At 39.0% G+C, this 18,960-nt stretch overlaps 1 protein-coding gene and 1 non-coding gene across 8 annotated transcripts in view; one reads left to right on the plus strand and one right to left on the minus strand.

Moving 5' to 3' along the window:
• CDKAL1 (CDK5 regulatory subunit associated protein 1 like 1) overlaps nt 1-18,960 on the minus strand; it is a 706,117-nt gene that overhangs the window by 429,777 nt on the left and 257,380 nt on the right. The window lies entirely within an intron of this gene.
• LOC120235257 lies at nt 3,891-3,997 on the plus strand. Its single transcript, XR_005529353.1, has one exon. It is a non-coding gene; the product is annotated as a U6 spliceosomal RNA (small nuclear RNA).

An 18,960-nucleotide genomic window follows, 5' to 3' on the forward strand; every position in this document is an offset into this window, starting at 1 on the left:
GAGAGGGAGAGAGAGAGGGAGAGAGACAGGGAGAGAGACAGGGAGAGAGACAGGGAGAGAGACAGGGAGAGACAGGGAGAGAGAATCTCAAGCAGGCTTCCCGCTGTCAGTGTAGAATCCAACTCAGGGCTCAATCCCATGAACCATGAGATCATGACCTGAGCTGAAATCAAGGGTCAGACACTTAACTGACTGAGCCACACAGGTGCCCGTCTTTTTTTTTTTCTTTTTTGAGAAAATATTTTTATAATATGGAAATTTATTACGTTTGTGGTAACAGAATAACTGAAACTCAGCAAACCAAACAGCCTTTGTAACACATCATCAGCCTGATTTGCTTCAAGACAAATCTTTGTCCACTGCCATTTCTTGAAGGCAGCTTCAAATTAATGACACAGTTGCCCAACTAATTCACTACCCAAAAATGCAGGCGTGGCATATCTGCAGAACATATACTCTCACTTCCTCCTTGCATCTGGGAAGGAAAAGGAGGCCAAATCCAAAACCCACAGAGGATATTTTCAATGCTCGGGAGGGGGGATGTTGTGGAGAGGGACGGTGCTAACTCGCCTAACACAGCTCTCTCACCTAGTTTTGATGTGCACAGACTCCTCGTGAGGTATTTCTGGGGCAGGTGGTAAGAGCTCTGGTTTTCAGAGAAGAAAACTCAAGTTGGAAGAATCTATAAGACACAGTCTAATGAAGGGCCAGGAAGAGTGGAGGCACCCACCTCTTTTTACTTACAGTAAAGAAGATTCAAGGGGCTGTTTTGTTTCGTTTTGTTTTGGAGGGGGAAGCCTATTTGCTTAATCTATATTATTTTAATGGACAAATCTATTAATAATCTTAATAAACGTACTGAGATAAAATTGACACATGGTATACTACACATACTTAAAAGGTGCACTCTGGGGCACCCAGGTGGCTCAGTCAGTTGTGCGACTGACTTTGGCTCAGGTCATGATCTCATGGTTCCTTAGTGCGAGCCCTGCATCAGGCTCGCTGCTCTCAGCAGGGAGCCTGCTTTGGGTCCTCTGTCTCCCTCTCTCTCCGCCCATCACCTGCACGCACACATGTACTCTCTCTCTTATCAACCCCAAAGGCTTCTTGTGTCCCTCTGTTTTCTTTCCACACAGTCTGTCACCTCTCCAGCCCAGCAGCCACTACCTGATCTTTCTCTATTAGTATTCATGAAAAATCAGTTTTGTAGCATTTTATGTAAATGGACTCATAGGGTATACACTCCTTTAGGTCTGACCGCTTTTATCCATACTGTAGACGGATCAATAGTATACTGCTCTTTACTGCTGAGTCGATTCCATGGATTCCATGTTTTGCAGCTTGCCCCCATGAGGCCACGGGTCAAAAGCGGGAGATGGAAAGGCTGGACAGGAGAGAAAGGCCTTGCTTTTTCTTTTTGCTTCCTACACATTGGTAGCACCAGTTTCTTTTCTTTTTTATTTTAATATTTTATTTATTTCTGAGAGAGAGCGCCCCTGTAGCACCAGTTTCTAACCCTGAAAGAGTTTAAAACATCAGCACTCTTAACCAAAGAGCTAATACCTTAAATCTCATGATTCACTCCAAGCATTTATTATGGCTGCTTCAAGAAAAAGAAAGGTAAGTGGTACAAAAATTAAGAAGGAAGAAATGTGTTGCTTGTTTCCTGTAGCCTAGATAAAGAGATGCTTAGGCTGAAAGCAGAGAGGGGAGAAAACAGGTCTTCGATATGAGACACCCTCTCCACATCTGTAACCCAAAAAAGCTCCAAGTTCAGTAACGTGGACTCCTGTACGGTTAAAACACCAACCACCCAACCAACAAGACACATCGTGGAAGCGGAGCTAAGGTTTGTGAAAACAGAGGCTGTCAAGTTAGAGATTACCCAGGAGAGGGGAATGGAGCCTGGAAGGCACCTAACCCCACCCCCACAAGGGTCCTTTCCCAAGCCCCTCCCTCTAACGGGCATACTCCTGCGCAACAAAGATGACAATACAAGCCCTTGTGAAAATGCAATTACGATGTGGCATAAAGAGAAGGAACAAGGGGCCAAGACAGGGCAGGGGCCAGGCTCCGACAGGGGGACCAGGCAAGGCCTCTGCCTGTGACTACTGCAATAGAATCGGCCATAAACCAACTTGCAGTCCACTTAGTTTTAAGGGAGTTGATTTGCCAAAAAAACCCACAAAAACCTGCTAAAGGTCTCTAAGTCGATGGTTTTTAAACTAGAAAGCGCACGCCATGCTCTGGGAGGTAGTGTGGAAGGACATATCGCTGGAGCGCCTATTCTGAGTCCTTAGGTCTGGAGGGAGAGCCCATAATTTGCCTGAGACCACACTGAGAAACACAGCTCTGAGCCAACCTGAGGTCCCTCCCTCCCAATCCCGCATGCGAGGCGCGAGAGTTAGTAAAGTTGCAGTTTCCACATGGTCGTTCAGTCCTTCTCAGAGGCCACCTCTGATATGCCATGGGAGACGGGGGAAAAGGAAACACTCTCAGAGATAAAATTCACTAAGAAATTAACCTCCTCCCAGTAACAGGGGCACGCAACTCTGCTGGACTAGGAAAGAGCGGTCACTGATCACTGTGCGTACTTTTCCAGTATCCTCCTTTGAAAATGGGAACGTTTACTGCAATCACCCTGCTCTGGCTTGAGCACTACGGACGGCCACATCATTCCTTAGCCACAGGCTGCAAGACCACAATGTGCTCCCTCAGATTTGAGAAAGAAGACTGTACATCACTAAAGATCCTGCCCTTGGAACTAGATGAGACTTTGAAATGTCCTTCTTTGGGGAGGCAGTGAGAGTGTTTCATTTAAGGGCAAATTTTCATTAAGAACACACATAAGAGGAAGAACGTGTATGGATGTTTGGGAGTGGATAGCGTGAACCAGGACACGCTGTTAGATCCATGCCCTGGACTTAGTCCCATTCCACTTGCTAAAACAATACTGGTTTTGCTCATAACTGATTTCTCTCTCATGTCATCCTCATTTCTCATATCAAGAGGAACTCGCTATATCTTCATTTCTACAGTATTCTAGGACATGATTAATCAAAGAGAAGTAAGTCCCTTTCCTCCTATAATACATGGTTAGTCCAAGAACGCAGACCTAAGCCAATCAGTGCACAGCTTTCTCATGGAACCTAGAATTAGTTCATACTTGTACAAAGATAAAATTCAATGAAATGCACTGAGAGTCTGGGGAAAACATTGTTTTGCTCTTAATATATTACCCCCTCCTTTTAGAGATTATGAACTAAAGACCACTGGACCCTAAGGCTAAAGCCAGAGGAAGGTAAGAAATGAGGACCAAATGATTCAGCTAATTAACTTGAAGAAGCCAGGTTTCTAACAAGAAAACACCAGGTTTTCTAAAATGTTAATTTAAAACTTCAGTAATGGTTGTTCTCAACCTCTTCTCCTGCCCAAAGACAGTGTTGAGGAGATTTGCCCCCATCGTAATGCCAAGAATGATCCTGAATGGGAGGAGAGGAGAGGAGAGGTGATGTGGGTGTCAGACCATCACTTCATCTGGGAGGGGCAACTTCTTTTATTGCAGCCTTACTATGTTAGAGTTATATGCAATTTTCTGTGGTTTGTATTGGATTTTTTAAATGTTTCTTTTATTTATTTTTGGAGGGGAGGGGCAGAGAGAGACAGAGATTGAGAGAGAGAATTGCAAGCAGGCTCCACACTGTCAAAGAGCAGAGCCTGATGTGGGGTCCCAAACTCATGAACTGTGAGACCACGACCTGAGTCAAAGTCAAGAGTCAGACACTTTATCGACTGAGCCACCCAGGTGGTCCAGTTTGGGATTTTTAAATTTGGTCCCTAAAGACAGGACTCTAAAACTCATTAAAAAAAAAAAAAAAAAAAAAATCCTTGTGCTCACTCCAGTAGCACATACACTAAAATTGGAAAGATACAGAGAAGATTAACATGGCCTCTGCTCCCAGATGATACGCAAATTCATTAAGTGTTCCATATTTAAGGAAGAAGGAAGAAAGGGAGGGAGGGAGGGAGAAAGGGAGGGAAAGAAAAAGAAAGAATGAGAGAGAGGAAGGAAGGAAGATCAATCCTTTATGGCACAAATTCTCTGCCTTAATAGAACAGAACGAAGAGAATCTTAAATAGTAGCTCATATTATTGTGTTCAACTTCATGTAATTTTTAAGTGTTATGGGGATCTAGGACAAAAGATAATGTTGGACTTTTGTCATTGGGTTTATTTATTTAAAGGAAATGAAAAACAAGTCATATTTCTACTATTTATTTTTGCTAGTCATCATTCTAAAGTTAGGTGAAGAAATTGAAGTTATGATAATATCACTGGTTGATAATAATCCATTTTAAACAAACAACAAACCTATTTTAAAAATATATTTACATAAAGAAACCCATTATCATATTCTAGCCTCTCCAAGTATAAAATGTACACAGTAGAGTCTATTGGCCTACAAGCAAAATCTCTCTGTCCAGGTAAGAAATCAAAATTATTAATGCCAATCAGCTACCATACTCTCAGTACAGAATTTAAAGCTACTTTTTGTGTTTTGTCATCTCAATCTTCTTCTGAGCCTGAGAAAGAATACGGTTTTCTAAGACTATTTGAACACAAGACTCTACCTAATGCTATGGTTACCTATTTTGGTGTTTGAACCCATGTAACTAAACTTGAAGGATAATTCCTTCCATTTCATCTACCCACAGAAGTTTTAGTGGAATGAGGAAATAAGTCAATAGGCCTAATATAACTAATATCTATCCCACACTCTTCATTGTATTAAGTATGAAACAATTAAAGTGAATCTGTTAAGGACTAAATACAAAAAGTACACTTTGAGATTCTGATGAACTCTTATGAATGATTCTTAAAAAAAAAAAAAATACACATACATACCACAAGATTCTACAGACAATGGGAGTAAGTATAAAATGGTGTGGCCACTGTGGACAACGGTATGCCAGTTCCTCAAAATATTAAACACGGGATTACTATGTGATCTAACAATTCCAATTCCAAATATACACATTAAAAAAATGAAAGTAGGGACATAAACAGATATTTGCACACCAATGTTTATAGCAGTATTATTCATGATAGCCAAAAGGCAGAACAACCCAATTGCCCATCAACAGGAGAATACATAAATAGAATGTGGTACACAGATACAATGGACTGTTACTCAGCCTTAAAAAATGAAATTCTGGGGGCGCCTGGGTGGCTCAGTCAATTAAGCGTTCAACTTCGGCTCACGTCATGATCTCGAGGTCTGTGAGTTCGAGCCCCGCGTCAGGCTCTGTGCTGACAGCTCAGAGCTTGGAGCCTCCTTCAGATTCTGCCCCTTTCTCCTTTTCTCTGCCCCTCCCTCACTTGCACTCTCTCTCACAAAAATAAACAAACATTTTTAAAAAATGAAATTCTGATACATCATGGATAAACCAGCAGGACACGTTACCTGACTCCACTTACATAAGGTGCTTAGAAGTCAAGTTCATAAAGACAGGTGAATAGTGGTTGCCCCGGCAGGTGGGAATAGGGATTACTGTTTAATGGACACACGGTTTCAGGACGGGATGATAAAAAAGTTCTGGAGGAGGACAGTGCTGATGGCTGCACAAAAATATGAATGTAGTTAATGCCACTGAAGGCAACACTTAAAAGTAGTTAAAATGGTTAATTTTATGTGATGTATATTTTACTACCATAAAAACAAAAACAAAAACAAAAGAGTAAAACACTGGTTAAAGACAACAAGGCATTATAAAAGCTTCAAAAAAAAAAGTTCTATAAATAATTTCAAGAGTTCACAGATCACTTAAAGATCCAAAATGAATCCCAAGTCATAAACTCCTGCTAAAGTTCAACACAAATAGAATGAAACAGGCACTGTGGTACTTTTTATAGACCTCAGCTTTCTGTGATCCCTGTAATACTTGCCAACAAAATCCCATGCCTAAAATATAATAAAAGTATTAAAACAGCAGCAGTGTTTCTCGTCCTCTGAAGTTGTGTTTCCCACACTAAAATAGAGCAACAGCAGTTCCACACTGGTTGTTTGTATTTCATCACTGTTCTCAGACAGAACAAGAGGTCTGCTGCCTACACACCATTCCTCCGCATCAACACCCATTTTCTTATGCAATTGTAAGTTCTGTTGGCAGGTTAAACACATATTTTTCCAACCACAAACAAAAACTTCTTTTGATACTCTATGTGAATGTTCAAGGAAATGTTCCCAATTAAAAAAAAAAAAGTATTTAAAGCAATAATATGGAAGTGTGTCCACAGTCAAAAAAACTTAAGTTCTAGATAGAAGGCATGTAAAGATGAGGTGGCTACTTTGTTGAACATCACCTGTCTTTATTTTTTCAATCAGGAACTTAGGAAACGGTAAAAGAGCACAATGCTGAAAAATAGGCAGAACCACATCATTGAGTCTTCCATATAACGTCATGGACAGTCTTTTTTTTTTTTTTTTTTTTTTTTTTAAGTTTATTTTTATGTTTTAAAACATTACTTTGCAACAAGTCCTTGCTAATGGAGTGTTCCACTTGAAGTGTTCATTCCTTAAGAGTTAGAGATAAAAAGTGGCTTTCTACTGGAAATTTTTAGTTTTAAAAAACCTTAATTCGTAGTACATAATTTTAATGTATGGTAAGTAAACTTTTGTTGTTATTAACAAACCTTTGTCAAACTAGATGATCCTAAAGGTGACCAGTGATAGCTAAGGATTCTGTGTAGCTACGAGGCAGAGACAGGAACTGTTCACATATATGCTTTATGTTTAGTAATTAAGTGAATCTTGAAAACAACCTTGTGAGTAGGGACTCCTATTATTCCTTATTTTCAAAGACATAACTAAGGCCTGGAGAGACCCAGTTGTTCGACAAATATCACAAACACCATGGAGGCAGTGAGGTGGTAGAGATAATACATAAATCCTACAGAGTCCGGCTCTGCTATCCATTCTAACTGTCACACACGGCACCTGTCGTAATAGATGGAGAAAAAAAAGATGATTTTCATAATACTGAGCAAGTTATTCAATAATGTAATATAAAGTATTTCAGTCTTTTTTTGATCATAGGTTTGTTTGCTTTCTTAACAAAACCCTAACTACTGCATTAGAGAGTGTCACTCACAGGATTAAACACACTGGTGAAATCCAGATATTTGGTGCTGTCCCTGACCAATATGGAAGGAAGGAAGTCACAGAGACCAAGGCCTAACTCTTTATTTTTCATCTTTTTCTAACTTTGCAATCAATGTACAAGCACAAAAACAAAGTTAGTGCCAAGAGGATTGGTAGTTCACTTGATCAAGAAATAATTTTATCAACCTATAAAGTGTAGATGACTAACCAAACTTTTATAAACAGACGTGCAGTTGAAATTTTTAATATATTAGCTTCGTTGAAGTATAGGTAAGTTGTCCAAAATAATTAGAGATTTGGAGGAAGGACTTGGTTCATGATAAGTATGACTCACATGTGTCTCACAGCAAAACAAAAACCACCAGACATTTATCTCTTAAAAACAAAAGACACTGAGTCTGGCACCAGCCTGCCAAGCAAGAAATACCATGTGCAAGTCAGACACTCGTGTGCCGTTTAAAAATAAAAGAGATAGGCATGTGATGAGTGATGACTCCTAAGCCTGACCTTCTCCGAAATACACAATTCCATTTATAACTTCCCCCAAACATCAAAACACCTGAAAATAGCAAGTTCACAAAAGAGGCAAGAGAGAAAAACAAAAAGGAAGTTTTATAAGTCAGAGGATAAAGTATCTTACAGGAATAGCTTTTTGTCACACTGACCGTATTCATCCAGCAGGTTCCCCTCCTCCGTATACAATTTCCATGAACTCAAGAAGGCCAACATCTCTGTCCTCCAGTTGACTAGCTTGAGTCCACTGGTCTAGAGGATTGGCTTCCACTTGGAAAAATTCTTACTCAAAACTCAGGTTTCTATGTTGAAGGAGAAAGACTGCAGGTAAGACTGAAAGTACTACACCTACTTGCACATGGATTCTGGTGGGAGAGGACATTACCTAATTACATGTATCAAGAACACCTCTTCCAGCACCAAATTCAGGTTGATCTCTGGGTAAAAAACAAAGTAATATCCCCAAAATGTAATGTACTGATCTTCCATAAATGATCTTTAAAAAACAGAATGGAGAAGGGATGTAAATCCAACAAAGAAACCTCACAGACTGCAAAGGAGCAGGCGGCCCTGTCTGTAGCCAGCCTGCCCATATTTGCCATTTGGCAATCCTTTCATTAAGTCACAACTAATAACCAACTTGGGTTATCAGTAAACTGGAACCATCTAAAAATTCATTAATTAGCCTTGAATTGTCAGCAACAGTTTTTAAAATATTTGCAGTAAATACAGCCTGTCATTAAAGGATATGTGTTCACGTCACAAGTACTGCCAAGAAGAATCAAGCCATACTTTACAAGTTCATGAAAGTGGCTCACGGGGTATGTCACCAAGCACTACTACTTACAACTGAAGTACCAAAACCAGAAAAACAAACATACAACCCCATCAGAGGTGCCTAAGCATGGACCCTCTATTTCTGTATGTATCTGGTCTTAGACTAGTAACCGCTCCTTCACCAGGCAGCACGGATTGACAGTTCTACATCCGCCGACCTACCTCGTCACCTAGAGGCCATGAGAGCCCGGCAGTCTCAGCAGAACCCGGCCTCATTAAGCCCAACTCAAACTTAGCATCCTGCCTGTTAAGGGACAAAGTCAGGACACACTTACTGAGAACATAAAAGAGGTGTGGAGAAGACAAAGTGATTAAGCTACAACAGCACACCAGAAAACGCTCCAGCAGAGAATGGCGAGGAATGAAGGCGAAGCAGGATGAACCAAAAGAGGGGTGACTAGGAAGCTAAGGAAATGAGATTAAAGGTGGAAGAAGGAATCGAAAATATCATATTCAATCAAGAGGTCAAGACCTGATCCGTGCTGTCTCCACCCTCCTCATGAGAAAAACTCAGCTGGAATTCCTAATTAGTTACACCTTCTCTCCTAGAAGAGCTAAAAATCTTGCTTCTTTTTACTAATTATCAAACACCTGTAGCATTTTAACAGTCAACAGGGGTTTTTTTTTTTTTAGAGCTTTTTTAAAAAAGATTTTAAGTCATCTCTACCCTGAACATGGGGCTCAGAGTTACAACCCTGAGATCAAGAGTCGCGTGCTCTATCAACTGAGCCAACCAGACACTCGACAGCAAAGAGGTGTTTTGTTTTGTTTTTTAACAGAGATAAGCACACTGTAGCAAGCCTTCCTAATGGGTGGCTCCAGTTATTTGTATGGGCCTCTTGCTAACAGACTGAAGTGGCCCGCATAATCCCTGCCTCCTGGCATTCATGCCCTTGTAAGCCCTTCCCCTTGAGGGTAAACCAGATCTCTAACTTGCTTCTAACCAATAATATGGCAAAGCTATTAGGATGCCACTTTGTGATTATGTCAACAATGCCTGTATTACAAGGAAACTCTCTCCCTTAAGAGCTCTGAAAAAGGAATCTGCCATGTTGTAAGTTGGTATTTGGAGAGGGCCGCACGGGAAGGAACTGAGGGTTGTCTCCGACTGCCAGCCGGCAAGAAACTGAGGCCCTCAATCCAAAAGCCTATAAGGAACCAAATGCTCTCAACAACTCTGAGAATGTAGGAGAGAGTCCTTCCCCTGTCAAGCCTTCTGATGACAACTCAGCCCTCACAGACACCTTGATCACAGCCTTTCAGAGGACTCTAAACTAGGCCCAACCTCCTGCCTTTCTGATGCAGTGAGACAACCAAATGCTGTTTTTAGTGGCTACGTTTGCAGGGATATATTATATAGCAATAACTAATGCAGGGCCTTTAGAAGTGTCAAGCCATCTACTTATATGATTACATGAGAGTCAGAAGAAGATGGTCCTTCTGACAGAGATTCAAGAGGCGAGGCTTCACACACCTTCATCTACGCTACAAACTATACAGCTTAAGCGTTAGCAAGAGTAGTAGACACAACAGCAGCAGCAATGGGCATCACTCATTAGGTAAACCTATTCCACACTTGAATCCACTTGAAAAGAGACTTCAGAGGCCATCTCAAAACTTAACAACGTAGCCAGCCACAGATACCTTAGACCACAGTTTTCTCAACTGTGGGTGGTAATCAGCATTTAATTAACTAAAATAGAACAAAAATGATTAAAGTGCATTGCATGCAACATTTATTTGGTTAAATTAACTTGATAATTACTGTGGACCTATTCCGTATAAAACACTATATCATCAGAAAAATCTAATGAGGGGGATAAGACAAATGCACAAGTAACTATATATACAAAGAACAACATGACAAGGAACACAAGAAGGGCCAAATCAAGAAAGGAAACAACCATAGGTGGAATGAGGAACCAGGAAAGCCTTCATGAAGGAGACAGCATTTTCAACTGGCCATGAGTAAAAAGGCAGGATTTCACAAGTGCACAGCAGAGCATAGAGAGAGGAATGGCACTCTCTCTCCAGAAGGAGGAAACAGCAAATTGCCTACAGAGATGGGGGGATGGGAAGGTGGGACAGGGAAATGAGAGTGTGTGCATGTGAGTATACAGGAGACCAGAGCCTGTTAAGACAGTGGCAGGCTGGAGAGAAGACTGAACACCACACTGAGAAGTCTGTGTGTAATTTTAATTTGCCAACCATAAGAGACTTTATTTTTAAGTATTTTTTAATGTTTATTTACTTTAGATAGAGAGAGAGACAGAGACAGAGTGTGAGCAGGGGAGGGCCAGAGAGAAGGAGACACAGAATCTGAAGCAGACTCTACACTCTGAGCTGTCAGCACAGAGCCTGATGTGGGGCCCGAACTCAGGAACTGCAAGATCATGACCTGAGCCGAAGTTGGATGCTTAACCATTTAGCCAACTGAGCCACCCAGGTGCCCCCATAAGAGACTCCTAAATACTGAGAACTGAAGGTTAATGGGGATGGGGGAGAGGGGAAAAGGGGTGTAGGGCATGGAGGAGAGCACTTGTTGGGATGAGCACTAGGTGTTATATGGAAACCAACTTGAAATAAACTATAAAAGAAAAAAAACAGATAATGAGATTTTTATAACATTCTATAAAACCGAAATCTTAAACATATGCAATTGTCAAAATATGTCACAAGAGGGTAAACAAAAGACCTCTCTCCTACACCCTATGGTACTGCATCATTTCAGTGTGATTTCACAGCAACAGCACACTTTCATATATATATATATTTTTTTAATATAACATATATATGTTTATATAACAAAATTTATTTACGTATTTATATATAAAAATATATGTAACATATATATTATATAGTATATATCACATATAATGGCATACATATTATATAATAATGTATATTATAGGTCATTATATAATATATAACATGTATTATATACACACACATACTGTTACAGCATGACATATTTTTAAGAATTTTACGTAAGTTTATGGAAGCTTAATGTTTATGTAAGTTTCATGCAGCTGTCCTAATAAAGTCTACCCTTTCATTCTGAATGAAGCCTTATAAAGCCGATGCCCTGAATGGGGAATTAGGTAAACGCTCTTACTTTCAGTGGACATAATATAGATCTATAATTGCCTTTAAGTAATTGATTTAAATTATAGGAGATAGAAAAGTAGCATTTGCTCAATTTTAATGAAAAGAACCTTATCAATTTTCTTAAATATAAAACACTCAGGCAAAAAAAGATAATTGGTTGATACTAGATTGCTATTTATAATACTGAGATTCTGATAATGTTAAAAATTTTTTGAGTTTATTGCTCCATCGTATGTGAGTAATGACTGACATAAAAATGTGAGACACATGACATTACTATCATTACAACAGTTCACAGGATTCAATTCAGAAACATTCCTCAGGTGAAGAATTGTTAGCTCCAGTTAACAACTGTTCACTCCAGTTGATACAGGTCATCAGAATCTATCATCTAACCCCTGATTGTGACGGCACGACATGCGGTTCCATGGGTCCAAACAAGAGACTGTGAAAGATTCTGCAAGAAGCCAGCATCGTAGGTATGAGTCACTTGTCTGAGGAAAGGTGACAGCACAAAAGCAACAATAATGGAAATAGCCCCTCGGTAAAGAGGACTTATGGGGACAGAGAAGAGGGCAGCAAGGCTCAGAAAAGAGTAAAAGACCTTGTCTTCAAGAACAGGAAGCCTCTTTGAGAGGCAAGCAGTTCAGATTATAATCATGTTCGTCTAACCTTCCATTACTTTCATAAGGCATTCCATAACACAGAGCCATTTTTTCACAAAAGCTCTATGGTTAAGTTCCTTGACGATCTAAAGCATAAAAGCCCTTAATAGTCTTCATAATAAATAATAATAAATCTGTGCTTTCTTGGGTCACAAGCTGATTTGAAAAAGGGTGTGTTGGGGGCACCTGGGTGGCTCAGTCAGTTAAGAGTCCAACACTTGATTTCAGCTCAGGTCATGATTTCACGGTTCACGGGTTCGAGCCCCACATCAGGCTCTGTGCTGGCAGTGCGGAGGCTGCTTGGAATTTTCTCTCTCCCTCTCTCTCTGCCCCCTGCCCCCCTCTCAAAATAAATAAACAAACTCAAAAAATTAAAAAAAGAAAAAAGATGGGTTTGTATCCTTGCTGGAGATGAAGGGGAACTTTATACCACTATCACCCTTCAAACAACAATGATGAGTCGATTCTTTTTAGCCAGACCCCCTATTATTTGATCCAATAACATAAGAGAAATAAATAGCATTAAATAAAACTAGTTTGAGGAGCATGACATCTACCTTCTCTGACCCTCTGACAAATAGAGAACTTCTTGAGATCTGTAATTACTACAAATAGATCTTGTATGACTTGAGAAATTATTAAAAGGAAAAAACTAATTAAGAAAAGCTCCATTTTGACTCTTAAAACTGGGTTGCATTACACAGGGCTCCATAGAGGACGTTTATACAGGTCTACACTGGAGTCTGCAAGTACATATATTAATAAAAAGAACTAGAGCTGTGTGCAAAATCATGAAAACGAAGCCCTAAATTCTAGTTCCAAGTCCATCAATGTTTCTGGTATTTAAAACAGGTATAATACTCACATTTCAGACAGTTTGAGGGACTGAACAAAAATAACATATATGGTGCCACACAGTGTATCACACATAATATCCTCAAAGACTGCTGGGTCCTTGTGTACCCCTGCTTCCCACTAACCTGTATTTAGACCAATTAAAATACAAAGTGTTAAACAGCCAGGGCCATAAGTACTTCTTAATTCATCATAATAAAGAACAGCCATTGACTCTTTTTGTTTTATTTTTTATTTTTTTAAATAGTTTATTGTCAAGTTGGTTTCCATATAACACCCAGTGCTCAGCCCCACAAGTGCCCTCCTCCATGCCCATCACCCCGCTTCCCCTCCCCCCCACCCCCATCTGCCCTCAGTTTGTTCTCAGCATTCAAGAGTCTCTCACGGTTTGCCTCTCTCCCTCTCCCCCACTATTTTTCCCTTTCTTCTCCCCCATGGACTCTTAACACACAAGGACAGTAGCAGGGATGGGATAACAACATTCGTTAAAGAAACACACGGAATAGGACTAGAGGATGTCCCAAGCTGTGTGAGAACCAAGGTGGATGTCATGAAAAGGTTCCCGAATGGTTTGCTGATCAAACTAACCACCACCACCAATAAAACATTCAAGCCACTTTTTTTTTTAAGTTCTGATGATACAATTTTATTAACTCCACCTGCTTCTTTATGATTCTTAATTTGGGTTGGAAAAATATCACTGTCATTCTATTCACTTATTTATATTGCAATTAAATAATTTTGAAGAACAGTCTTCTCATCTAAAATTAACCAAGAAGTAAGCTCTAAAGTAATTTAATGAGCTCTGCTGCTCTTTTCAATGATGACGCTTTGTTAGGTAATGATGGAAATTTGTGTTTATGGGTAAACCACAAGTGTAGCTGGCTGGTAGCACTTCAGAATGCTGATACACTCTAGTAATGCTCTTGCCCAGCAGCAGGCCCTAAAATTCCCATAGAGAAATCAAAGTACAAAGAAGGCCTTGAAATAAATACGAGGGAATATAATACGGTACTGGGTTGAACAGTGTTCCCCCAAAATCCATGTCCATTCAAATCCTGAGAGGTTCTTACTGCAAAACAGGATCTTTGCAGGTGTATTCAAGTTAAGATGAGGTCAAACAGATTGGGATGGGCCCTCATCTAGGGACTAGTGTCCTTATTAAGAACAGGGAAATCTGGAAATAGACACAGAAGAAAGAAGGCCATGTTAACATGAATGCAGAGGTTAGAGTTATGTTCAGCAGGAGCATGGCCCTATCCACAACCTTGATTTTGGATTTCTGGCCTCTGGAGCTATGAGAGAATAAATTTGTTATTTTAGGCCACCCAGTGTGTGGTCACTTGTTATGGTAGCCATAAGAAACTAATACAAGTCTGTGCACAGAAAACTGATCTCAATTGTGTTAAATTAAGAAGCCATGATATGCAGAGCAACATATGAAATGTTAGCAAGTTGTTAACAATGCCTATCTCTGAACAGAGGACTCACTGATTTTCGTCCTTTTATTTGCGCTTCATCCACATTTTCTAAGTCTTCTTTCTATAAACATTTTTACTTTTAAAATCAAAATAAAAGCAAATAAAGAGGCCTATAAAAAACGTACACTAGTCACATACCAAGGCATAAAGAGAAAAACAAAATTAGAAAGGACAAGGAAGAAGTAACCTTCAAAACAGAGAACAATTTTAAAAATAAGAGACTACTTTCCACAAACTTATGTCAATGATTCTGAAACTCTAGATGAAATGGGTAATTTCCTACAAAAATACAAATTAGCAAAACTGACCCCAGAAAAGACAGGAACATACAAAAAAATCCATTGACTAAAGAAGACACAGAGAATCTAAGTACCCTTACCTCTGATGAGCCTTTAGGAAATCAAACGGTACAAGTTCTATATAAACTATTCCTAAAAACAGAGAAACAAGATAAATATCCAATATTTTTCTTATTAAACAAACATGACAATAATTCCAAATATTCACAAAGAATCCAAAAAAAGAAAGCTATAACCATTTTCAGGAATATCAATGCAAAAAATGCTAAATAAAACACTGGCAAAAAGACTTCTGCTTCTGAACAAGACAGAGGGGCAGGAAATCCTACCTATAATGCAGTCTATAGGAAAAATTAAATGAAGGATGAAAGCTGAATTAAGAAGGGGGATGTAACAGTATACCACTTCTGAAGTTCTTAAACAAATCCACAGCGATATAACTTGGAAGTAAATTGTAGTGACTTAACTATAAATACTATAAACTGTAGAGTAAGTAGCAACAAAATGGGACCAAAATAAAGAGATAGAATAATGAAAATTCACATTTCACACAAAAGAAGGGAGGAGACCAAGGAAAAAGAAACCAAAAACACATGGGATAATAGAAAACAGCAAAATGGGACAATTAAATCCAATACACCAATAACCACATTAAATATAAATGACTTAAACACTATCAATAAAAAAGATGAGGTCAGCATTTCCCTGACATAAAAGCTAAATTTCAAGAAAACTATAGACTAAAATTTGTCATGAACACAGATTTAAAAATTCTCTGCAAAATTTTAGCACAATTAATCTAAAAATTCATTATAATAGACCATAACCACGTGGGATTTATACCAGTAAGGCAAAGGTGCTTTAGCATTTAAAAATCTATTGATGTAATTCAATATATAAAGTTCAGAAGACTTGAATGCCCAGAACAAACTGAGGGCAGATGGAGGTGGAGGGGAGGCGAAGGGGAGTGATAGGCATGGAGGAGGGCACTTGTGGGGATGAGCACTGGGTGTTATATGGAAACAAACTGACAATAAACTATTTAAAAAATAATAATAATAAAGTTCAGAAGACTAAAAAAGAATATGCATATGATCACCTCAATAAATGAAGAAAAAGCATTCAACAAAACTAAACATCGATGTGTGATTAAAATTCTTAGCAAATCAGAAATGGAATCAAACTTCCTCAACTACTTAAAATCCACAATTAACACTAGCCTAAATGGTGAAAGACTAGCACTTTCCACCTGAGATCAGGAATAATGCTAGCATTCTTATCCTTCTATTCCACAGTAGGCTGGGAGTCCTAGCCAATGCAATAAACCAAGAAAAAAACATCTAAAGGAACAGAGACCAAAAACAAGTAAAACCATCTTGTTTGCTGACATAATTATCTATGTAAAAAATTCTAAGATATCCACAAAGAAATTACTAGACCTAAAAAAATAAGTTTAACAAGTCAATAAGATGCATATAAAAATCAAACTTTTACATAACTTTTTTTTATATAACTTTTATATTTTCATTTGGGAGTTGAAACTTTTTTCATTTACAATGATATCCCCCCACAAAAACACTTAAAGGCAAATTTAATCAAAGATGTGGAACATCTGTTAATCAAACTACAAAACACTATCAGCATTAAAGATCTAGTTAAACAGAGAAATATACCATGTTCATAGATTAGATTCAGAGATTATTCATATTTAAAGATGTCAGTGCTCCCAAAAATGAACTGTACACTACCATTTGATTGAAAATAATAAGAGGTTTTTTTAATTAAAAACTGAAAACTTATCAAAATGCACATGATCTATAATGGCATAACAAAGTTTTCAAAAGAAGAATGAAACTGGAAGACAAGCTATGTGATTTCAAGCAACGCTAATCAACACGATGTGGAACTGAGGCAAAGGTAGACACACAGGTCAAATAGATAATCCGGCAAGAGACATGCACACACACCATCAACTGATTACTCACAGAGATCCCAAGACAAGGGGAAAGGACTCTTTACAACAAATGGCGCTAGAACTGTACATCCAAAGAATTAACCTCCACCCGAACCTCACACAACATTCAAAAATGAATCAAAAATGCATGCAGAGTAGACCTAAATGTAAGAATTAATTAATTAATTATAGGGTTTCTAAGGAAAAGAAAAAATGTTAGCACCCTCAAACTGGATAAAGATTTCTCTACTAGAACACAGAAAGGTATAAATTATATTTTAAAATATGATAAAGTAGATTTTATTCAAAATTTAAAACTGTTGCTTTTCAAAAACCAAGGTTAAGAAAATCAAAAGACAACACATATAATGGAAGAAAAATATTTGCAAAATATGTATCTGATAAAGAAATGGTCTCTAACTTTTTATATACATAAATAGCTAAACAGGAAGCCAAACAAGCTAATAAGAAAGCACAAAATATCTGTGTAGGCACTTGACCTAAAAAGATAAATACATATTCAGCATCATCAATCATGAGAGAAAAAAAATTAAAAGCACACTAGGATGTAATTATATCCTCCACTAGAATGGCTGACAGTGACTGATTATATCACATGTTGGCACCAATACAGAACTGGACCTACTGCAAATGCTAGTGGAAATATAAAATGGTACCATCCATTCAGCCCCTTCCACTCCTAGGTATTTACCCAAGGAGAAATGAAAGCAGCTGGAGCCCTCATGAACTGAGATCAGTCTCAACATTTTGAGGCTCCAGAGAGATCCTTTTGCCCCTCAAACTACGTGAGGACAGAGAGAGACGCCAATGGCCATGAACCAGAAGGAAAGGCCTCACTAGTACGTGACCATGCTGGCTGGCTCCTTGACCTTGGACTTCCCAGCCTTGTGAGCTGTGGGTAGTAAGTTTCCGCTGGGTGTGAACTGGCCAGCCTGTGCTCTTTTGTTACAGCAGTCCACACAAACTACAATAGCACAGGTTAATAGAGGTAAGAGACCCAGACGTCAGCTTTACGATATGAAGCAACAAGCAGGACACACCACCTGCTATAAAGTATTCTTGCCAAAACTCTCAACTCTACTAATCAAGTCCTAGATTCAATTTCCACTTTGCAGCAAAAACTCAGGATAAAGAAACATATTAAATAACACTGTGGGGATGCAACCACAAAACTCTGGAATATGAGAAGCTCTAGGACAGGTGAAATGATCTCCTACAATTGTTAAAAAAAAAAAAAGAGAGAGAGAGAGAGAGAAGAAGAAGAAGAAGAAGAAGAAGAAAGAAGAGAAAGAGAAAAACCAGATAGATGAAAAAATACTAAAGGGACCATGTGAATATAAAGTGAGCATTGGCCTGGATTGATGCAGACTTCCCTGGGAATGACCTCAGGGTCCCTCTTCTCACACTTGTGTCCTGAGAAACATCAGACTTAAGATAAACCCAGCACATGTCTGCTTCACCTGCTGTAGAGAACTGTCACTGGATTGAGTAAACGGTGAAGTGGGACACAGGCCTTGGTTCTACTTATGAGAATGGTCTAGAACTTCAGTGAAGGGCACCTGGGCGGCTCAGCCGGTTCAGCGTCTGACTTCAGCTCAGGTCATGCTCTCACAGTTTGAGTTTGAGCACCATGTCAGGCTTGGTGCTGACAGCTTGGAGTCTGGGGCCTGCTTCAGAGTCTCTGTCTCTCACTCTCTCTCTGTCCCTCTCCCACTCATGGTCTGTTTCTCTATCTCTCAAAAATGAATAAACATTAAAAAAATTTTTTTTAATTCAGTGAAAAGCCAAGGCTGGATTCACTGCATCAAGGGGGCATGCGCACACCATGGCTCTGGGCCACGGTGGTTAGACAGAACGCCACTTACAGCGAGGGGCTAACAGAAGCTGTTTATCAGGGCAGGTAGGCTACGCTTCCTGATGAGATAGAAACGCAGGAACTGCTACAACTTCTGTCCTTGTTCTTTCGGTGCATTAAAACAAAAGCAATATTGAAAAAAATAAAATAAAATAAGTAAAATATAAAAGAAAAGCAGTATTTAATGTTATTTGAGTCTCCAGAGTGTGA

Source organism: Hyaena hyaena, unplaced genomic scaffold (assembly GCF_003009895.1).
Source record: "Hyaena hyaena isolate Hyena2069 unplaced genomic scaffold, ASM300989v1 scaffold_125, whole genome shotgun sequence".
Classification (NCBI taxonomy): Eukaryota; Metazoa; Chordata; class Mammalia; order Carnivora; family Hyaenidae; genus Hyaena; species Hyaena hyaena.